This window comes from Lycorma delicatula, chromosome 9 (genome assembly GCF_047948215.1).
Source record: "Lycorma delicatula isolate Av1 chromosome 9, ASM4794821v1, whole genome shotgun sequence".
Classification (NCBI taxonomy): domain Eukaryota; kingdom Metazoa; phylum Arthropoda; class Insecta; order Hemiptera; family Fulgoridae; genus Lycorma; species Lycorma delicatula.
In genome coordinates, this window is record NC_134463.1 from 23306831 (window position 1) to 23332089 (window position 25259).

Here is a 25259-nt window from a genome sequence, read left to right on the forward strand (position 1 = left end):
ACCAGTCCTTGATCAAGGTTAAACTACTAGCGCTGTGCGGAATATCCGTTTGTGTAAAGTACATTTTAACAAAAATAATAATTAACGAATAAATACGCGTACTTACAAGATAAATACGTAAAAGATACTTTTTTTATGCGATATAATTTATTTCAATATATTGAAATAAGAGATTAAATTTAAAAAATTATAAATATAATTAACAAACTTAATCTACGCTCGCTTCGCTCGCTAGTCAAGTTAGCGAGTGTAGGTTAAGTTTGGTTAAATTACATTTATAATTATTACAAATTTATAATTTTATTACAAACATAATTATCAACAGACAAATGCCTCATTAACCTTGACCTTTATCATATTACCATATTTCTTCTGCTAAATAATTATTTTTGATGGCAGGCATTTTACTAAAAATTACCCAAATTGATTCTAAACGGATTATTTTATAAATATTACAAATAAAATCATGTTTTGAAATCCGATTATGTTATGAGATCGAACCCAGGATCTTCAACTTAAGCTTTTTTTTTTATTACCGATACTCGGATATACATTACGAATTGAGGTACTTATGATCCAAGCCGGGAATCGAACCCGAGACCATTTCAGCATATCTCGATTTTTTTTAATATTATAATGCATAATATTTTTGAATGAAACTGTTAAATAAAATAAAACTGTGTTCTGAGGGAAGATTAAGTCTATTTTTTAACTTATTTAATATTTATTATAACAAGTATGTGATTTTGTGCTGAAACCGAGAATCAAAATCGCGACTTTAAATTTTTCAGTCTTTTTTAATAGGTGATACCTAAATAAAATTTTTAAAAGCGAAAATCAAACTCGCAGACTTTCATTACATCTATATATTTTAATGAACTTATATATAGATGAAATTTACATTAGAAAAATTTAACTCTGTGGGAATCAAATCGAGTCTAAATTTATTTATTTTTTTTTAAACGATTATCCGTGCATTAAATATCTCTATAATCGAATCTTCAATTTACGATAATTTTTTTTTTAACGCGTAAAACTCATACAAGTATTACAGATATGGAGTGATACCCGAGCTGTAACCGAACCCTAAAAATCAAATATAAATTTAATACAAAAATTTGATCTTCTTTAAAAAAAAATTCCAATTTTTTTTTGAACATAGGACGGTTAAGAAATTATAACGAAAAGAACTGAAAATTATACGACGCTTTAACTCTAGACGAGTACAAAACCGGACTTTTTCGGCTCGCGGAAACGATAATACTATTTTAATTCGATAATTTATTATTATTAAATATTCACCGTATTAGGTTGGAGGTTGTGTGGAAGTACGGTATTGAAATTTTGAAGCGAATTAAAATTTCAAGCCTGACCGGGATACGAACCCGGGAACTTTCGGATAAGAGGAAAGATATTATTACTCCACCTCGGCGACCGGCGAGGTGACTAGTTTATATGCTCTCAAGTATTACATTACATTTACTTACGTAAACTTAAAAGAATCGTAATAGAAAGTATATGCGACAGAAGATAAAAAGTCTGAAATTTTATAGGATGTGATTTTTAGTGACGTTCTAACAAAATAATTAACTTAAAAATAATATGTAACTTTAAATTTGCTTTCAACGGCTTATTTTATTTATTTATTTAGTTTTTTTTTTGTTTTCTCTTAAGCGTTATACGTAAATATAATTATTGAGAAAAATACTAATTCTAAACCGAGAACTGAATCTGAGATCTTCAGTTTACTCTTATTTTCAGTAGTGAAACCCGACTAAACCGGCTAAAATTGTGATCCGGTGTCAAGTCGAGAATCAAATCCTTATCTTTCACTATATCAGTCGGTTTCTCTACTGCGTTACCGAGGTGACAAATTGATTACAGAAATGAAATGAGACACGAAAAATTATAATTATATGTTACTTTGTGATCTCTAAATATAATTTTTGAATTAAATCCATACTAAATGTCTGTTTGCGTGTGTATTTGTATTTTAGGCGGGCTGGGCTGTACTGTGAAATACGGTAGTCGGCTTGATGAGATAAATTTAGAAATAATCCTTTTATATAACCCTCTTATGTATTCATTAATATTTCTTATGAACTTTATTAAAACAAAATGATCCTGTTGTTTTTTTCTGATTAGTTACTAAAGACGGATAGGGTCTACGTTTTTTAAATTGCTTTTTTATATTAAAAGAAGTAAATATTTAATAATATGTTAACGGGCGCGCACGAGTGTTTTTTTTTTTTATATCCAAGGGCAGTTATAAAGTATGCTTGAATGTAAATTATATCCAAATTGAATATTTGGTAAAAAGAAATAATTGAAAACCTTATCGTTATAGTTTGGGTACCTTGGTTACGTTCATTTGTTAATGTGCACATCGGTTTAAGCGAAAATTTGGTTCAGTTATTATTATGTATAATGTCATGAAATCTGTAAACATGAATATTAAACTGTTGGTGTCGGTCGGTCGGTTGTTATGAGAGAGGAAGTGCATTTTAGAGGGCGGGCTTGTTACAGTGGTGGGGACCGACAGGGAAATCACGTAGTGACAATGAAGCTTATGAAATACAGCGGTCAGTCTTGGGTTGTTTACACAGTTAGGTTACAAATTAGGTTATCGTTTCTGTGTCCTCTCTTGTTTAACAGTTATTGTTAATTCTTGTACATTTTAGATAATGATCCTCATTATTGATCGCGGTAAGTTTTTCTTATATTATTTTAGTACAGCTTAAAATAAGTGTTATTATTTTTGTTTGCCTGTTGTAGGTACTTATGCGGTTTGGTCAATGCAATGTATTTAATAATTAACTTATCAGTTCTAAATTAAAAACAAGTTTTACACCGGTCAACAAAATTTAATCTTTTGTTTGTAAAATAAAATGGTTATTTCTTATAGTATTTTTTATGCTAATTTCTTATATGATAATGAATTTTTTCTATCAGGCTTAGTTTTTTAATCGAAATTTCTTTCGAAACAAAAAGTGTTATAACACTTTCTCTTGACTTGTTTCCCACGTAAACTTTAAAAAATGCACCAAAAATGTTGGCAGATTAAGTTTGTTTCGTACATCGTGTAAGCAACATGACATTGTTGTACACTATCAGCGTCCTTTCTAACCGTGCCGTTAACAACTATTACTCAATTTAACGATGTAGATTAATTTGTTACATAAAATAATCTTGCTTGAATGCTTACTAAGAGAAATAATTTTTGGTAGGTCTACCGATTGGTTTTTGCAGATAATGAAATACTATTTTGTGCCGTAGTCCATTACTAAAAGTAAGAATGACATATAGTTAATTTTCTTAATTGTACATAATATGAATGTGAATTTTTGATCCCGTTTTACATTAATTAATTATTTACAGTTGTATTGATTCTAATTGTGTTATCTAGATAATATAAAACTTAAAAGTAACTAGATAAAAGTAACTCTTAAGGCTTTATGTTTATAGTTAACTTAGACCTAACATTTTGGTGTATCTTTTGTCTGAAACTTTTTTACCGTTTTAATATTATTTTTAATGCTTGTAAACAAAGTTGCGTTTTATTATTCGTGCTTGTTGTTAGTTCTAATTTTCATGTTAATTATTTTTAATATTATTAAAGCATACTGGATATTGCCGCCAAATAAGAAGTGTCTAATGATTTACCCATCCTAGCTATCTATTTCTAATTGTGTGTTTAAGTGTTTAATACTTGTATTTAAAGAAACTCATGAATAAATTAATTATTTAAATTATATTAAATTAATTAAATGTTAGCCTCAAAAGTTTTTGCTTATAAACTCAAATTTGTAATAATGCTATTGTGAAATGCATAGCGCATTTATTCGTTGAACAGCATGACAAAAAATGACATAAAACTAAAGTTATTAATAATTGAGTTTCAGATTAATGTAATTTTTCTTCTAAGACATGTGTAGCTAATTATTGGCTCCTTCCTGGAATAATAGGAATAGCTGATAATAATTAGCTGCATAAGGCATTTTGGAAGAAAGAGTTTCGTTAATCTGAAACCGGTAGTCAAACTTTAAACCTTATATACTCATTAATTAAACTTAAATGTAAAAAAAACATATTCAGAGAATTAAAACTAGAATTCAGATTTTTAAAGGAAGAAAAAATGGAACAGGTTTTTCTCCAATTTTGTTTTAATAGTTTTAAAATAAATTTTAACTTTTCCCTTTTACAAAACGATTCAAAATTTATTTATATTTGTGGTTATAAGCTCAAGTTATGTCACTCGAACGCTTCCAAAAATTCTAATTACCTTTTGATCTCAATGCGTTTAATAAATACTACATGTTAATTCCTAACATTATATCTTCTCATATTTTTTACTGTAGATCATTCTTTCCATTACTAAATAATAACTAACTCAACGGTGGGAGGGAGGCTTGAGTAAGATCCTGGAAATTGAAAATTATAAAGTAAAATGGTAATGGCTGAATGATGAATGGCTTAACAAACCTCAGTCAAACCCCTGGCCATCCTAATTATACAGTGAAAATATTCACGATTCTTCTTTTATATGTAATAACATTCTTTTAAATCTTTGATTCTCAAACCTTTTTTGCCCACTGCTCACATTAGAATCAAAACGTTTCTAGCGCCCCAACATTTTTAAACTTAACCAATCCTAAAAAATAATTGCAATTACTGTTTTTAAGATGCGCTCTTAAAAACAATTAATGTTTTTGAGCGTTGCATATCCTATTTCTGAGTTGAAACTTAGATTTTAAATGAGAGCAATTATAATGCACATTTAATCATATTTAGAAGTATTTTTATTAAAATTGCTTTCAAAAAAATTACAATTGTATCTATACTGTTATATAACAACAATAATGATAGCGCATTCAATATAACAATACAATAATTAAAACAAAGCTTTCAATTGAAAATTTTTTTGTATGTAGTAGGTATTTAATTTTAGTTTGAAAGATCAGGAAAACATAATTTTTTCCTTTTTTTTTTAATCAGTCATTGCCTTCATTCACCGTCTGAACAACCCCAATCTTCTTGGGCTCCAGCGCTCACAAGGGAGAATTATCACCCGCTTTGAGAATGAATGTTAAACTAATTGTTTTTTAATCAGGTACAAAATCTTGAATGTTAATTTGTAACATTGCAATTCAATTTGTAAACTTGCGATTGTTTTTCTTTATGGATTGCATATCTTATTTTACTGCCAAAAAGTGTTAGTTACGTGCTGTATTTACATATTTTATATTTACAACTTTATTATTTTTTCCTAAGAAATTCCATAGGGCTTTCGAACAGTATAAGACTTCAGGCAAAACTAATGTACTTTAGCGTGTTAATTTCACTTTTTTGAGCGAATATGATATTTATAAATAACACTTCATGATGCTTGTATCATAGAATTATATAATCCAGCAGAAGTAAACGGAACATGAATGGGGGAGATCATAGGTGGTTCTTTTACTTAATTTGTGTTAATGTGTAGCATTAAGTATCTTCAAAATAACTATATTAAAAATGACTATGTAAAGGCAATAATTATTTTTAAAAAAAAATACTTTTCAATGTAAACTTGCATTTCATTGTAATGAAATGTTTTTAAATGAAATTATTTTCATGAAGACGCTTTTTCAGATAAAACATTGTCCCAGTAAGATACAACTCTGAATGAATTCTTAAATGTAGTATATTGTTTGTTTTGAAGAAGCCACTTTTGTTGTAGTTTAAAAAAAGTTATAATTAAGAAACGTTTTATAGTTTTTAAAAAGTTAGTCTTAGGAATTCTTGAGAAAAATTGTTGATTTTTTGATCAAGTTATTTTATTTGGCTTCTTAAGCAGGATGAAATTATAAAGTAAATCTGCCAAAGACCTTTTTTTTGCCATTCCTGATAAATTTGGTAATTACAGTCGTTCAGTTAGGGAAGTTCAGTGTATAAATGTGTGAATCCAATTGTCAATGCAAAAAGATGTGAACTAATAAATAAAATAATTTGCAGAATCAATAGCCAAGAGTGTTATAACAGATTGATTCAGTTTTGTTTTGATAAGCTAGACTACATTTCAAATGTTATAACATATCCTTTTATTTTTTGTTTGCGATTAGACCTTCAAAGATCACCCATACATAGTCCAGAGTTCTTTCTTTTCCAAATTGTTTCATCTTTCCCTAAACTTTTCTCTTCTTTCTTTGGTCCAGTCATCGTGTTTCATTTTCTGTTTCTTTGGAAATGTAGATTCCCTCCACTAGTTTTCTCAAAGAATTCATCAAAAATTATTTCTTTGGAAATATTTAATAATTTGAGTACTTCAGTTGAGAACTTCAATCGATCTTAATTGAGAAATTGCTTATTTGGTTTCATCCTTTATAATAGGCTAACATATAAAACAAAATATAACCAATTGTGAAAAAAACTTACATGATGGAATTTTAAAAATATTTTCCTCATTTTCAGCATTAAAAATTCTATTGAAATCACTAGCTAAATTCCAGGCAAATTTACTAAAACAGATGAGTTTAATTTTTGAAGCTAGATTCACATAACTGTAGAACAGACCGAGGAATGAGACTTGAATTAAATTTTATAAGTCATACTTTTTATAAAAGTAAGTAATATGAATTTTGTCTATTCATGAAAGAAGTAGAATTGAAAATGTATTAAACTTTTGAATTGGACTGTAAGAGCTGATGGAAATTTCATGTAAAATCTATAACTACTAAAATCAAAGAGCAATTTGGCAAATTCCAAAGAAAGCTCATAGAGTGAGACTGCAGAAATTGCCAGTGAAAATGGTGTTAGCATTTTCGCTAAAGGTATCCATCATGAATGGGCTTTTCAGTGCATTCTTTTATCACTGTTAACTTGTTTCTGACAAAATTAGGAATCCCTGTCTTATTTAATCCACTTTACTTGCTGGATTTAGCTTCTTTTTTTCTATTTCTGAAAATAAACATAGCAATAAAAGTGGATGAGATACAGGGATTTGTTCCATTAATCCAGAAGACCTATGCCAAGCGATTGGAAGCAATTCTAAAGGAAGATTTTCTTAGGCATTGGATTTCTTGTTTGAGTGATGTCAATCAATATTTTATTAGTATAAAATGAATATTTTTCATTTATTTTGTTTTTTAATGGCGTCAGACGATTAAAAATACATGCTAAAATGTTAATTTGAATTTATAGTATCATTGAATATATTTTTTAAATAATTAATAATTATCCAAAAAAAAATTGTTTAATTTTTCTTGGGGCATTTTTTCTGTTTTATCTGAATAAATTTGTTGTTCAGATTACAACAGAGTTTCCATTTCGTACACAGAATTAACTAAGAAAACATTACCTTAAGTTTCCTAACTGCTTCCAGGAAAATGTTTCTTAGTTGCTTCTGTGTATGAAGTGGAAAAAATTAAAGTATCAAATGAAAATAAACTTGTCTTTGTTATGCTATCAGTTGTATTCACCATCAAAATTCAATTGTGGATGCTTTGTGTAGAATAAATTTATTATTTTTATAAAGAAATAAGGAAGTACTAAATCTCTTAGTGATAAGTTATTTACTATTAAAAGTAAATATGAAAATTTAGGACACGGAAATTGGTCACATATTCTATTATGTTTTCTATAGTGTAACTGTGATTATAATATGTAACCACGATGTGTAATGGGCAAAGTAACTAGATCTTTGTGTTTGTTTGCTGCCCTTTCCTTTTAGGATTGATATGAAGCCAAGTGTCCTTTTTTGGGGGTTGTACAAAGGCCTTACTAGTGACTGGAGTTCCATGCTAGATCTGGATCTTCCAGTTCCTCTCTTACGTTAAATCATTTAATTTTTTTTCTTGATTAGTATAATTTATTAATACTTGTATTTTTATAGATATTTTATATAAATTATAAACAATGGTCTTCTTTTTTTTATTTCAGACACTCCATGAAATGGTTATATCAGTTTTGCAACGATTAAACTTCTCTCGCTTATCTCCACCATCCACATCACATTAATAGAAGATAAAAGAAGAAAGTTTATATTAATTTTAACGGATCATTTTGTCTTTGATTACATTTATAAAATCTGTATATTTAAAATTAAAAAACTGTTTAACTTTTTTCTCTGTAATTTTTTTTTGTTAGCACAACAGCATGGTGAAAAGAATTTATAACACTTTAAAAACATTATATAATGATTTGATTTATTCTTAAAATCTTTTCTAAGGTAATTATGCATCTCCTTAAATTGAGTTACTAATCATTTTTAAAGTGTTTAAACTCCTTTAGTTGGTCTGTGTAATCTGATAGTACATGATGTACTTTTTTATTGTCTAAGTATTCATCAAATATCAAGTTTTTAAAGTGTATTTGTAATTTTCATTTAGTTCATGTATTGTTGATGGTTTCCATGTGTCTTATTAATGGGTTGTTTGTTGTGCTGGTTAAATAATTATAAGGTAATAAATTATATTTTAATACATAAAAAACAAAATCTGTAAAAATAAAAAAAAATAAAAATAATAAATTGTAACATTTATACATCATAGTTCTGTATAAATTGATTTTATATAACGAGAAATTAAATATACTATATAAGCTTGTGTACCTCAAATGCTTTATGATTTTTTTTTTATTCTTTATGATATGATTTTTGCAAATTTATTATTACCTGTTCAAAGACTGTGATTAAGGTATAAGACAAAGTGTATGAGAAGCAAGTTGACTGGTTAAAATGAAAGCTGTAAAGATAATATATTTGCTTGCATTAACCAGTTTAATACCTATTGTTATCATTGGACAACCAACCAGTTATCTCAAAATTTTCAAATTTTATTAAAAGTTTTCCATTTTTTTATTATATATATTTTTTGATAACAGAATGCAAAATGCTATTTACTTTTTCTGCAAAATTAGATTATATATATATATATATATATATATATATATATTTTTATTCATTTCCACAATTTTTTTCCACATTTTATTCACTTCCACAATATCTGTTCACTTAATTTTCTCTATGCAATTTTTTGTGTTTTAATATAAAACTTTATGACAATAAATGAACAAAAATATGAATTAAATTAAATAAATAAATATTTAAGAGTAACCTATAACCTTAAATACTATAAAATCAGTTCAAAAAAAAAGTTTTTTCCAAAAATATCTCCATACGTGCTTCTTTCTTTCTCTGTTTAGCCTCTAGAACCATTGTGAGGTATTATTTCAAAGGTTGTTATGTATGAATGCAAATGAAGTGTAATCTTATACAGTCTCAGGTCAACTATTGCTGAGATGTGTGATTAATTGAAACCAACTACCAAAGAACACTATCCACTACCTAGTATTCAAATCTGTATAAAAGTAACTGCCTTTACTAGAATGAAAACCCTACTAAAAAGTTCTAAATGAACCACTGAACAAATAAATCTAAGTAGCATAGAAGTAGATATTTAACCATTGTCTTTTATTACCAATTTTAACAGAGATATAACATGTCTAATTTATATTTGTATTGTGACTATGAACAAAGTTACTTATTGGCATATAAATCTGAATTGTTAACTTATCTTATTTCTGATTATGGTCAGATAATTGGGTGACAGCATTTTCATACAAATTTTGAAATAATATTTTATTTAACCGATCAATTTAAATTGATATTAAAAATAATATCTTAATAATTCATAACGCATTCAATTAGTTTATTGCCTATATGATATGACTGGTGCTACCAAATATAGTATTAGCTGATGTTATGAATGATTCCTTGAGTTAGAAAGATTTATTTTTAGAATACGATCGAAAATTATATCCAAAAAGTGTTTTTTTCTTCATGTAGTTTGCTATTATACGGAGGCTGTTCAAAAAGTAAATATAATAATGCTCTACAGAAAAAAAATATTTATTCAGTCCTCCAAATTTACATGCTCTTTTTCAAAGTAACCCCCCTCAGTTCTAATACGCTTTTCCCACCGTTCCTGTAACTTTTTAAATACGAACGCCAGACCAACTTTCTCGGGCTCGTTGCAGCGCACCTGCACAGCTTTGATGACCTCATGATTGGTCATGAATTTCTGTCCCTAGAGCGGAAACTTGACTTCAGGAAACAGCTAGAAGTCGCAAGGGGCCAAATCTGGACTGTACGGTGGGTGGGGTACAGTTGCGATAACGCGAGCGTTGAAGAAAACAACTACAGTGTGAGCCGTGCATTGTCATTATGGAATAAAATTTTGTTAGTGTTCTTGTGCGACTGTTTTTTCTTAAAATGACGCAACATCAGGATCAAAACCAATTTGTAATAATCTGTCGTGTCCGTCTGGCCTTGAGGGACAGCATGTTGGTACAAAAAACCCCAAAATCGAAGAAGATTATCATCATAACCTTACCAGTGCTGCGACTCATCTTTGCTTTATTGAGAGGTGGCGACTGCGCTCTTTTCCATTGGAAAGTTTGTTGTTTCAGTTCCGGATCGTAGTGATACATTCGAGATTCATCTACGGTTATTATTCGATTCATTTTTTCGTTTGCTTCCCCACCAAACCGTCTGTTATTACTTCAGAGGAGGAATGAGGATGATATATATGAGTGTAAGTGAAGTGTAATCTTGTATAGTCTCAGGTCGACCATTTCTGAGATGTGTGGTTAATTGAAACCCAACCAAAGAACACCCATATCTACGATTTATTATTCAAATTCGTTTAAAAATAACTGCCTTTATTAGGATTTGAATGCTGGAACTCTCAACTTCCAAATCAGCTGATTTGCGAAGAAGCGTTAACCACTAGACCAAGCTGGTGAGTTGTAGAAGGTCACCTGGTTCATAACATCTTCACCATAGTTAATAATTCATACGCGTCTTTTCGATTTTTCCCGAGTTTCACCAAAATTTTACGTTACAATGTAGCTCCAACTGTTTATCCATGCTGGATATGGTAGGCGAATCATCACATACGTCCACACACGGCTCCGATCGACTTGAAACTGATCGTTATACATGGCTAAAAGAATGGGATACACGATGGTATGGAGTATTACTACCACCCTTCGCAGCACATTTTCCCTTAGGGTCACTATTATCATTATCTTTTGAACAGCCCTTGTATTTATAAATTACTTCATGTGGTGTACGAGTAGTAGATATGTATTTATTTCATAAATACATATAACTTTTTTTTATATTTCAAATGAAGTTTATTAAACCAAATCAGTTGAAGTTATGGTAGGTGGTCAAGGTTGGAAGAGGCTATACAAAACCAATATTAGTAGGTTGTGTAAATACTTGTACACTGATGGAAATGTCTGCCGAGGCATTTAAATCAGTGGCATCTTGACAGAGGCCAAACTGATGACTGTGTTGTGCTATCAAGTTTAGAAAATTGTGAGAAGTATGCTTGTGAGAGACACATCGAACCTTTTCAGGCAAAATTTGTTAAATATATTTTAGAAAATCTTGTGAATGACAAAAGAGTGCAGTGATTTTTATATTTAATTCAGAACACCGCTTGTAATAGAAAGATAAATCCGAAAAAGGTTTCCTATAGAATAACTGAAAAAAACGATTGCGTTTAAATAAGTCCAGTTGAAAGATTTTAATGACAGTTTTTTAAAGGGTTAATGAATGCATATAGGTTCTTGATAACTTTCTGGTTAAAAAGGACTTTGCAGGGATTTTCATTTATTACCAGTTACCACATCTTAATATATAGTAAAATGTTTTCGAAAACTGAATATACAAAATAGTATAAACCCTTAAATTTTCATTACTGTTTAACAGTGTACTTAAACAACATAAATGCCAAGCAAACGGATTATTATTTCAAATTTGTAGACTGTGTCAATTTCAGGGTCTTTTATTGTACTTATCCTTGTGTGTGTGTGTTCGCGCACAAATGTATGTGGGGGGAGGCGCGATTTTTAATGAGTAATTTAGTTTTATTTAATTAGAAATTAAATTATTAGATCATATTTCTATTTTATTTCCCAAGCGTAAAAAATTACGCTTGTGGTTCCTTGCTTTATTGATTCATTTCAATGGTTATTACTTCCTTGTATGAAGTAGGGAAAGTATTGTGATCGCGAAAAATTTCAGTTTCCAGATTTCAACAGAAATATCCATTTTGACCATCCATGAATCAATTTTGACTACTTTCTGTTCGTACGTATATATATATATATCTCACATAACTCAAAAACGATTAGCCGTAGGATGTTGCAATTTTTTTATTTAGGAAATCTAATGTTGCACCTCCCACTTTCATTCCAATCGACTGGACCAAAAGGTTCCAAAAAATCCCAAAAATGTGGACTTTTCACTATTTCTAAATTGCAGTAATAATCTCTCATTGAGAGCTTTTCAACTATTTAAGTGGTCCTTATTTCTTATTTTCATTGCTTCCAGAGTTATAGCCAAATAAAATTTTAATTAATGAAATATTTGATCTTACAAGGGGAAATCTTTGCACTGCTGAGATTTATTAGTGAATAATGATACCATAATAAAAAATGTCACTTACATTTATTTTTAAAAAATAATCATCTAATCTGTTTACTACAATTGATTTTAAAACATTACAGATATATTAATTTGATTGTTTAAGTAGTATGAAATTACATCATAGTCATTCATTTGAATTAGACAAAAACATGTGTAAAATCTACTTCTGTAATGCAACACAGTAATGATTTTCACAACATTTCATTCTGATGGGAGAAACCAATAATTTTTTTTTTTTTGATTGGGAAAAGGAGAACAAATGTTTGGATCATTAAAAGCGATGATATTCTTCTGACATTTTTGGGCTAGAATGCCCAATATGGGCTTATTTTAAGGCTGATGAATTACTTTTCATATGAATACATTTTACTTTTTTCAATATTTACCATAATAATTTCCAATGATTGGTTTTCACAGTATCCACATCTTCAGTTGGTATTAAATTATTTTTTTTATTTTACATATTGTTGGCTGGCAGTCAAAACCTGCTAAGTATTTTCACTTGGAGAGCTAAAAGTTATCATCATAATTAATGTAGCTCTGCTGTTAACATGATACAGTATATATTCATATTTTTTCATATATTATTAAGTTGCAGTGGTCTCAAATATTATAAAACCGTGATAATAGCCGTTTTTTCTTTTTTTAAATAAAACTTAGCAGATTTTGCAATGGCACCTAAAGCAGACATAACAGTTTTTTTCTCATGCACTATAAGAAGGAAATTTAGCCAATAAAAAATATCATAATAGCAGTAAAATTATTTATTGCTAAAAATTACAAGTTGTATAAAGAAGAAAATTGCATACTCGTATAATAACTTTTTTAAACATTTCTTCTTAACTTCACTATACGTACCAAACTTAATATACCAAACGCACATCAAAAACTTTGATTAAACAAAATAAAAAAATTATAACAATTAAAGAAAAGAATAATGGAAAAAATATTAAAAACAGAAAGGCAGAAGTTGCAAAAATATGAGAATTTGAACTCCTTGAATATAATTATTAATAATGATTTAAGCTGTCATAAAATGAATTGTAATTGGCTGGAATGAACAATTTAAGCTGTTGAAAGATGGTTGTACTTTTGTTCGTCATTTTTCTAGTTTGCAATTATAATGCTTTCGAAAACTTTGAATTTTCATCGCCAAATTTGCTGAAATGCCTAGGAAGAGGTTTTCACTCTTCACCATATTTTAATTTATAAAAAATCCCATCAGAACTGTATCTCATAGATCTGATATCAGTTACGTTTGGATCTTCTGCACTACATCCTGGCCTAATAGACAATACATAATTTAATCCTGACCTTTCCCACTAAATTTTTGAATAATTTCAATATTCAGCTTTAGACTCAGATGAAACAAAGCATTAGATAATGTCAAATTTCTATTCTGATAGGTGCAACCATCACTAAATAAGATGATGGTTTCACCTGATTTTACACCAGTCTTTTAAAAAATAAAACTGCAAACAACAAAAGAAAATTCTTGGGAGGTGATACCACCTTCTGCTTCATGCCATAAGTAGCAATCCTTTGTTTTGTAAATATAAAATGTAAAATTATGCACACAGAGCTTCAGTTTGTAATAGAGAGCTGAAACTTTAAGGTTTGGTTCCAGAAGCGCTTTTTCTAAATCCATTGTGAACACATTAACCCCATCACTACTCAGATTATCTTGTTCTTTCTCTTTCCTAGCATCCCTTTTATTTTTTTTTTGTAGTTTTTATAATCCTCTTTAGTTGTAATCCAGACTTAGTTGTGTTTATAAGCAGTATACAGTGATCCTTTTTCACAGATACATGACAAATCTAAGCTTTTTCAACATTTGTCCAAACATCTTGAATCTCAAAGGTGTTCTTGCTTGTGAATGGCACACTTATTTGTATTTGAACAATTCCACCTTTGAGTTCCAAATTATTTCAAAGTATAGTTTCTCAGTATCATGATGGCGATAATAGGATTCCATTTTGGGCGTCTTTCAAAAATTCTTCGAGATGATTCTTTTGTTCTATAAATTTCGTATCTGACACAAGACAACTTCTTTTAGATTTTTCAGACAAACAAGAGGGGTCATCAACCTGGTCATCTGAGTCGCATTTGGAAACCTGGTTTGTGGGCAAAGTTTTGTTATTTTGAATCCACGATGAGGCTGAGAATTTTCCCAATCCTAAAGTGTTTAAAAACAAAGTTCTACAAACTCTTTTTCTTAGTTGTTCAGCTCATAAGTGAAAATTATCGCTGTATGTTCTTCAATAAACTTCATTCCATTTATTTTTCTTATCTTTTGCCAGGTATACATCTACTAAAGTGGCAACATTTTCTCTCCACTCTAGTCAAGATTTTATATATATATATATAAAACAAACTCTCTCTATATAAAACAAAAATAAAAATAATAAATTTAACAAACAAAAAGGAGTGTAAAAGGCTCCTTCTCGGATAACAAAAAAAGTTTAACGAAATTTGTAATATTATTAAGAGGTATCTAATATACCAAACTTCTAAGTAATAAAAATACCCGGTCAACAACTTCTTTATCGTTACCCAGTATTCGACGAATGTTCCTGGGCAATTTAAATTTACGACGCAAGGTCGCATAACGGATGTAATCCACAAGGATCTGCCGCATAGTCATGAGGCAACATATACATATGTATATTCGTATACATATTGGTGCGTTTAGTGCTGACATCAGATAACCGTGAGTAACTCTCGTATGTCCTATCCGCAATCGGCAGAGGACCACTTCCTCAGGACGATTTTTCTGCAGAGTCCTACGGCAACACAGAATCCTTAATATGCCGGAGTTTGTTATCAACGGTAGTCGTCCAGTCCCCGTGCCACTTTGCTCGAAGAGACTGTTTTATACAATTAATAAAGTCAGAAGCAGCAGCACGAGTGATAAAAGGAGGTTAATTGCATGCGTCTTTAGTAGCGGAATCTGCACGTTCATTACCTGGAATTTCCACGTGGCTACGAATCCCAACAGAAACTTCTTTGTATGTTGCCATGGTTCAACTCACCGATTGCGTTATAGATTTCAGTGACCAAGGGATGTTTAGAGTAAAAATCTTCTAAAGCTTGGGGTGCACTACACGACTCGCCACAAATAAGGATATTTCGGTATTTAGGGTTAATGATATTCACAGTCTTATTTATAGCATATAGTTCAGCAGTAAACACACTCATAATACCAGGTAGACCAAACATATAAGTTCTGTCATTGACAACAAATGCGCAAACAACGGTGTCGTTCTGTTTCGATCCATCAGAGTATACTATTGCGTCAGGGTTTATCTTAATGAATATAACTAAACATTTGCTGAAAGACATTAGGTGGTGTTGATTGTTTATTTAAGTCGTAAGTGCAAACATAAAATTTGTAAGGTTGATCCCCACGTAGGATATGAGCACGGATACGTTAGAAAGATAAGTGTGCCAATATTTACAAGGTGCAGTAGACATCGAGTACAAACACATATATGTGCAGTACAACGTGGATGGTCCTCATACCTTCGTAAACTAGGATTCCAAAGAATTGTGTCAAAAGCCGGGTGATTTGGCTGTCCTTTGAGACAGGGAAAATAAGAAACCAAAAGCTGGTCCCGTCTACACCAAAGTGATAGCTCACTGCAGTAAACAAGTAAGCTTGCGACAGGGCTGGATCTAAATGTACTTTTAGCAAGCCGAAGAAAAGCATGATGTACAGCATCCACCATTTTAAACACGGTATGACGCGCTGAAGAGTAGGTGACACAACCATAATATATACGGGACCGAACTAGGGAATAATAAAAACGTATCATACATTACCGATCGGCTCCCCAATTGGTGAAATGAAATGAAGTTGTGTGGTGGTGTTTTAAGTATGTATAATTTGTTTTTGTGACCACCAGCGTCTTGTGATCAGCAGAATGACCACAATCGACATAACATGATTAGGAAACAATTTCTTTAAAACTCATTTAAGCCCTTGATTTGCAACTTGTAGCCCAACTTTGTTGAAAGAACATGTTTTAACAGAATGATAATTAATTCAGGATGAATAAATTTTATTCACAATGATATAGCATTGTGAATTTACTGTAAGTGCATGCTCATTGTCTTTTTCAAAGAAATTCAGCCCTGTATTTTCTATTGATGAACTGGCACACCGTGTAGCGAAAGTTTCGCTACTAAAAGTTTATTGACAAAGCCCAAAAGGTGGAATGGCCCTCATCACCTGGATTGTAATGTCCAATAACCAATGACAGAAAGGTTAATTAGCGATATCAACTTCATTAAGTGCACATAGTCTGAATTTCTGAATCTTATAAAGGTGGTCCTTACTGGTGCACTTACTGTTCTTTTTTTATGAAATTCTGTAATTTATCAAAGCATTTTTGTTGATAAATATTTTAAGCCTATATCTGTTTTAATGTTTTATCTCCTCCTCTACCTTAATCATTGTGTGCACTGTCATTATGTCTATTTGAAAAGAGATTATATCCTTAAGTTTGTTTTGCTGGACTGTGAAGTTTTATAAATGTCAAATTCTATTGCAAAATCAGATAGATAAATGATCTAGAGGAATTTAATATTATATTATATATCTTCTAAAATTCAGTAAAAATACAAAATCAACATTATAACAGTGAAATGGAATCAATTTTTAAATATTAAATTAGTTAACTTTTAACAAAATGATGTTAATGTGAGAAATCATGATCATGGCAAAAATAGAAATCAGTGTATACTTTAACATTTTATGATGTCTTTACATTTTTCAACTAAGTTAACATTATCAAAAATTGAGATTTTTACCTGATAACGCAGTTAAAATTGAACATGTTATATGTCACTTTCAGGAAAATTACATTGGCTTCAGAAAAAAAGGTGAGTTTTACTTCTTTAACAACCTATATACATAATACAAACACTATATATATATATATATATATAGTGTATATATATATATATTCAAAAAACATTGTTTTGAAGTAAGGTCATCAATAAAAAGGAGATTTCAGTATATTGGAAATTACTGACACTTAAATTATGTACTCTTTTAGTGCAGTTACCAGCAGTTTCCCAAGGATACTTGTGTTTAAATTATCAGAAAACCACTTGAACATGTAATCTAATTTTTCAACTATGTTTTTTTATTTAATATTTTGTTTTTATTAAATTTAGTGTTTTCATGTTAAACATGAAAATTATTAAATAAACAAAGACATAGATGTATGTCCTTGTTTCTCTGATGTGATTTGTAAAAGTTGTTTTGTGAACTATGTAGTGCTTTCTGATTTAATTTATGTACAACTGGGTCCCTGTATTTTTGCGTTTCCTTAGTTTGCTGTATGGTCTTGTATATTTATTTTTAGTTTGTTAGCAACAGAGTTACTTTCATGAAACTGTTGTAAATTTTGTGTGATAGTTGGTTGATATATGTGATAATATATAAACATTTTTTTATCATTAGATGCCTCTGTTTTATCTTGTATAATTGGATAGTCATTAATCTGTGCCAGATGTTTTAGAATATGAAGTTCTTCAGTTAGTTGTCAGCTGATGAGGGTATACACAGTGTGCCAAATATGTAATGAAACTGATTTTTTCCAGGAACACTTTCAAGAAACATGACAAATGTGGTAACCATTTCACCCACTAGATTGTGCTGAACACGCAGATGCTTTGATCGTGTCAATGACTCAGCCAGTGCATGCACAGCAGCTGTGAACGTAATGTTGTTTTAGTAGCAACAGTCAAACATAGCATCATGGATCATTGTAAGATCAACAAAATTGAGTATTTTTTAATTGTTCATATAATTCTGTAAAATTAAGTTGGAGTGTAATTTGTTAATGAACATGTAGGATTAAATTGCATTATGTAGTCAGTCTATACAGAAATATGATAACAATCTATACAGAATTCTGACTCCTAAAGTGGAAGACACCCACCTTGTGACAATTCTGGTCACCACACCACCCCCTCTGTTATACTAGTCCTGATGGGCTTTACTGAAAGTCATTTTTTAGATCCTCTAAAGTTGATATCAGTTTGGCTTCTGTCAGGATGCCATCGATATAAATGCCTCGGCAGACATTTCCATCAGTGTATTTACACAACTTAATACCACCTTCCTATGACCTCTTCCAACCATGACAACCTACCACAACTTACAATCCTCAGTTATAAAATTAACTGATTTGTGGAAGTACAATCCCCGCACCTTCCTCTAACACCAAAGGTTTCACAAAAATTTCATCCTATATCTAAATTCAATTTATTAGACTATGCACTCAGATCATTAATTGATTGAGTCTTTAAACATCAAAAATACTATCCTCATACTAACAAAACAACTGTTGATCACAATGACAATTTTGTCCTACAATTCAACTTACTCATAGTATTCTTGATTTACTTAAAAATCAAGAGTACTTGATTTTTTGATTCACAAATTTAATAAGTCTAATGAAAACATACCCTATCCCTCTCTGCTCTGGTCCACTTTCAGGAGTAAGGTCAGTGCCTACACTCTCCCTCATCGCGGCTCCATAATAAGAGTTCTCCACATATTCATTCTCATCCTAGCAGTGAATATCTCAACTAACTGGGGATCGATGCCAAAATGCTTATCCTGGTGAAGTAAGCAACCAGATAGGCCCCTAGCCACCTAGGTTGCTATTCTGTCTATACATCTACAAGGGTGGGCTGATTCCTGCCCTGATAAAGAAAACATTGATTTGGGTTTTATTTTTCAATATAATCTTCACATAAACTAATAAATTTTTCATACCGGTGCTCTAATTTAGTTATACCATTTTTATAATGCGATTTGTTAAGCTCAATTGTTAAGCTTCTTCAGCATTACAGATCTTCACTTCTCTAACTGATATTGTCATCAGCTTCGTCATATATTGTAACTAGTTTAATGTTGTCAAAAAATGACTCCAAAGTCAATGTAAGCAGATTTAAATTTTTCTTACTAATTTATTAAAATCTATTTATTTATTTAATAATCACTCCACTCACCTGTCTGATAAACTGCATAATTATTTCGAGCTACATTTAACATTTTAAAGATCATAATAATTTATTTTAATATTTAAATACCGAAATTATGTATTTACAATTAAAAAATCAATTCAGTCACCTTTCTGATAATAAAAATAGAGTATTCAAAATTCACCGAGCTAAGATAAAAGGTGATATGGTTGTGGTAAAATTTGGCGGATATTTATTCAAATCTGTTGGGCTTATCATTCAAATAAACAAATGATGTAAATGCATTATCACTAGATAAAAAGATTATTGTACAATATTGCAAAATCGGGAAAAAAAGTAAATAAAAAATTGCATAGTATTGCTCTATCGGGAAAAAATTTAACAAAAATTGGGGAAAAATTAATATAAATATTGTGCAATTGGAAATTTTTTTTTACTGGGAAAAATGGCAAATATTTCGGTTATTAGTGCTCCTAGCAGTCAGGGGGTAAAAGATTGATGTTATATTATGATGTTAGCACACCTACCAGTCAGGAGATCAGATTTAGATTATGATATTGGCACTCCTAACTGTAAAACTAGAATAAAAAATAAATTTAAGAAAAAAATGGTGGAAAAAATAAAAATTAAATAATATTGCACAATCTAATTTTTTTTTTTAACAGCAGGGTAGGAAATCATCACATGACCAAACTTTTTTTTAAAAATATCATCAGTCTAGAAATAATTATGACAGCTTCACTAAAATAAATCCGGTCAGTGGTTAAAGGGGAGTCATGTTCAGAGGTAAAAAATCAGAATCAAAGTTTAATGACCTTTACGTGATCAAAGTCAAAGGTCAAGTTTGCCCCACATACCTTTTTTTAGACCACTCAGGAAAATATTTTTGAATGTAAAACAACTTCATCCTTACATATTTAAGCAGTTGGCAAAACTGATTATAATTTGACTCTGTAAAGTAGTGTGCAAGGTCATATATGTGTAACTCAAGATGATTAACGGTTGCCTGTTTTAATGATGGTGAAAAATGATCCCTAATAACAATGGCTTTTCAAAGATGGAATCTATAAAAATATCTATTCCTAGAACAGAGAATATACAAGGTGTGTGAGAAAAATAATGAGACTTACCAAAATTTTTATTTTTTCCAAACAATATTATCCCCTTCAAAGTAGTTCCCTTAGGCAGCTATACATCGGCAGAGTCATTGTTCCCACTCCTGGTAGCAGCGCTGGAAAGCTTAAACTGGTAGGGCTTTTAACTGGTTGGTCACAATCTTTTGAATGTTCTCCAGTGTCAAAATGACATCCTTTTAAGACATGTTTCAATTTCAGGAAAAGGGAAAAGTCACAAGGACGAATCAGGTGATTAGAAGGGAGGGGTTGAGGAACCATAGGAATGCGTTTTGAGGTCAAAAATTCCCTGATGGAAATGGTTGTGTGACACGGGACAATGTCATGATGAAGCATCCACTTGTCTGCAATGTCTGGTCTCACGCAAATCACTTTTCCTGAGCCTTTCAAGAACACCTTTGTAAAACACTTGGTTGACAGTTTGTCCTGGAAGAACAAATTCTTTATACATGATACCCCTACTGTCAAAAAATCAAATCAGCATGGTTTTGATCTTTGATTTGCTCATTTGACACTTTTTCGGTCAAGGAGATGACGGAGTATGCCACTCTTCGCTTTGTTTCAGAATTGTACTCAAATATCCAGGATTTATCACCTGTGATCACACAATTGAGGAATTCTTGGTCATTGTCAATCCTCTCAAGATCAACGCACATGTTTCTTCGATTGTTCTTTTCCATTGTGAGGTTTTTAGCACCAATTTCACATTACTAAATCGTCTGTCAAAATTTGATGTACAGTGAAAGTGTTTAAATTTAACTGTTCACTCATCATCCTTACTGTTAAGTTATGGTCTTATCTCAGAAGAACCCTCACACGCTCAACATTTTTGTCAGATTTTGAAGTTGAAGGTCTCCCTGAGCGAGGTGGATCTTCAACGTGTTCTCGGCCCTCCAAAAATTATTTGTGCCAGAGGAAAACATGTATTCTTGATAAGCAATGTTCCCCATAGGCCTGTTTCAACTTTTCAAAGGTCACAATCAGTGTTAGGAGAAGACCGATTTGGTTTCAGGAAAAGTATAGGGAAGAAATTTTAGCACTCAGATTAATAGTAGAAGGAAGATTAGAGAAAAACAAACCGACATACTTGGAATTTATAGGCCTAGAATAGACATTAGATAATGTAGACTGGAATAAAATGTTCAGCATTTTAAGAAAATTAGGGTTCAAATACAGAGATAGAAGAACGATTGCTAATATTTACAGCAACCAAACAGCAACAGTAATAATTGACAAACATAAGAAAGAAGCCATAATAAGTAAGGGAGTCTGACAAGGATCAGTTGGAAGCTATTGATGAGGATACTGACAGAATACAAACTGAAGACAATCTATGTAACATAGAATGTAAATTAAAATCTTTGTTAGATAAAATGTCTATAAAACCTCCTGATAAATCAGATCCTACCGATATGAAACCAATTATTAATAATCAAATGCAGTTTTTACAGCCAATTAAATTGCCATGTTTTAGTGGAAATTTGCTTGAATGGCAGCATTACTTTAATACATTTAATGATTTAATTCATTCTAGAAATGACCTTTTCGATATTCAAAAATTATACTACTTACAGTCATCTTTAAGGGATGAGGCCCTTAATATCATCAATGTTCACTGTGGATGATTAACCTTGTTATGTTTGAGGATGTATTATTAATTGATGTTTTTTATCGAAAGACAAATTAGAATGTTCCAGTCTACCTCCTACACGAAGTAAACCTTTATAGTCTAAAAATGGATCTAGCGAACTGAGTTTACTTTGTTTCGAAAGGAAACGTTGGTTTTGAAGATCATTAATTTCAGATTTAAAATTTGCTAACTGAGATTGATGAATGAAAAATTCAAGAGTGAATTCTAATTCATTTGAAGACAATGAATCAAATTTTCTATCGTTAGTAGACTTATGGCGATTCATCAAATATTCCCAAAAAAATTGCAACATACTGTCAGATAAATACTGATTGTATGATGCAGTATACTCTGTTATCTGGTATAGTTAAATCAATTGTGTAAGCGGTTGACACTACACAAAATCACATCTTCAGATTTTCCCTTGGTAATAGAGATGATCTTATCATAAAGGAATTGGCTATAGTGGATCAATACTCTTTTACAATGCTTTTCTTCTGACCACCTCATGCAGAATCAAATTAAGTTATAGTCAAATGACGAACTGGTTGAAAAACAACTTTCGCCATACAAACTGGGATTACAGACAGAGGCACTCTGTCTACATCGCATATACAATGAAAACACTTTTTGTTCATGTTTTCTCAAGATACATACAAAGGGATGGCGAAGGCTAAATTTTTCCATAAGTTCCACGATGATATTCAGGAGATACTGAAATCCACTCCTAAACCCAATTTTACAAATATAGACAACTGTCCTCTTCAAAAAATCTGGAAATGTGCACTCCAAAGCACATATTTCTATAAGGATTGGTTGTGACAATAGATATCATCAAAGGAGTTTTCCTGGGAGGCCGATCAGTTGCTTTTGTTTCGATATACTGACATCAAGGATAAAGAAACCCTTACTTTGGAAGCATTTTACTATTCTTTAATGAAACCAAGTCAAATGTAATTAGTGTTGTCGGACTTTGCATTCACACAAGCAATGTGTAATTATTACGTAGAAAATTCACTCGTCTTGTATGAAAACAATGTACCAAGAAAATCATATAAATAATAGGTATAATTCAAGACTGAAATATTTTACAATAGATACTGATGTTGGAGGGGGTATTTCTCTCGACAAAGTTTTATTTTAAATTGATGCAGGTCATTCACAATCGACTTATTACTTGCACTGAAAACTTTTTTATTTATTTATCCTCCAGTAATCAGTCAGGTATTACTTCAGAGGATGATATGTATGAGTGTAAGTGAAGTGTAGTCTTGTACAGTCTTAGCTTGATCATTTCTGAAATGTGTGGTTAATTGAAACCCAACAACCAAAAAACACCGGTATCCACAATCTAATATTCAAATCCGTATAAAAGTAAATACTTTACTAAGATTTGAACATTCTGAAGCAGACTTTGAAATCAGCTGATTTGTGAAGATGTGTTCACCACTAGACCAACCTGGTGGGTTTGCTATATAGACTTGTGCATTTGCAATGTTAGATTGTAGTCCCAGAATGGACATAACTACACTATCATACATCTTTTGCAAAATCTGTCTGATTATATATTATTGATTAGTATATACAATAGAAAATGATATGGTTTGATAATGATAATAAATATTTTACCAAATGTTTCTGCTAGAATCATAATGACACTCACGAAGTCTTTACTGAATAAAGGCCACTGTCTCGCAACAAATATCTGTCTCCTAACCTTGCAGATATCACACCATTGTCTATAATAAAATTGAGACTTATGTTTAATAAAACAAAAATGAGGAAATTTACTTATAGCAGTTAACATTGCATTAAAATGTGCATAATTCTGAAATTATTAGCGTAGAAAAAAAGGAGTAAAGAAATTAAAAAAACTAAAATTAGTAATTCATTATTATAGGACAATGGGAGAGTTTTTTTTATAACAATTATAAAAGATTTCTCTTTTTTTGTACTTCTAGACTTACGAATAAAAAATATTAGCATAAACTCAAAACCATAAATTCCAAAAAAGAGAGAGAAAATTTAGTTTGAAGGTATTAATGATCATATATATCATACCTTACAATTATTTATTTACTAGAAAATATAGGAAAAATATAATAAAATATTTTTTTTTTATATTATGTAGTATTCAATGATCTGGAATAGTTTTTGCTCTATAAACTAAAAACTGATGTATAAAACTCCTTTAGTTTTAAAAATGCAGTGGTTGTGACACCAAAAAATCAAGGGAACCAAGACATCAATCAAACCTTGTAAAAATGATACAGCTCAATATTTTCAGACAGAAAAAAGGCCAATCCAAAATGTTCATGTTACATCTGTATTAATAAAAAAGATTCTAAGGAAATGAAGGAACAGTGCATATCATGTTACTTCTGTCCTGACTATTATGTGGTGCTAAGCCACATATTCTAAATTTACTATATAACACTTTTGGATTAAGCATTTTTGTAATTTGTATTTTCTAGAAAATATGTTCAATGTAATATGTATGATCTTTGTATTTCTATTACACTATTTTTTATTAGTATTGTATAAGATTACATTTTTTAACATTTATTTCTACAAAAAATTATTTAAATATATTTTAAAAATTAAATTATAATTTCATTGTTTCTTTCACAATTCTATTAAAGTAAATGATTACTTATATAGATACTTGTTTAAATAATGTTTAAAGAATTAAAATTTTTCCATTATTTGACAAAACAAGCCCAGAATTATCTGTTATTTACTATTGTTTGAAGCAAAAAAAAAAAAAAAAAAAAATATATATATATAATCTAATTTTGCAGAAAAAGTAAATAGCATTTTGCATTCTGTTATCAAAAAATATATATAATAAAAAAGTGGAAAACTTTTAATAAAATTTGAAAATTTTGAGATAACTGGTTGGTTGTCCAATGATAACAATAGGTATTAAACTGGTTAATGCAAGCAAATATATTATCTTTACAGCTTTCATTTTAACCAGTCAACTTGCTTCTCATACACTTTGTCTTATACCTTA

At 30.3% G+C, this 25259-nt stretch overlaps 1 long non-coding RNA gene across 1 annotated transcript in view; it reads left to right on the forward strand.

The window, feature by feature from the left end:
* Positions 1-8593, forward strand: part of LOC142330218 (uncharacterized) — a 52738-nt gene extending 44145 nt beyond the window's left edge. Inside the window, exon 4 of the long non-coding RNA XR_012757731.1 lies at positions 7918-8593. This is a non-coding gene — a long non-coding RNA (uncharacterized LOC142330218). The remainder of the gene's footprint in view (positions 1-7917) is intronic.
* The last annotated feature ends 16666 nt before the right edge of the window (positions 8594-25259 follow it).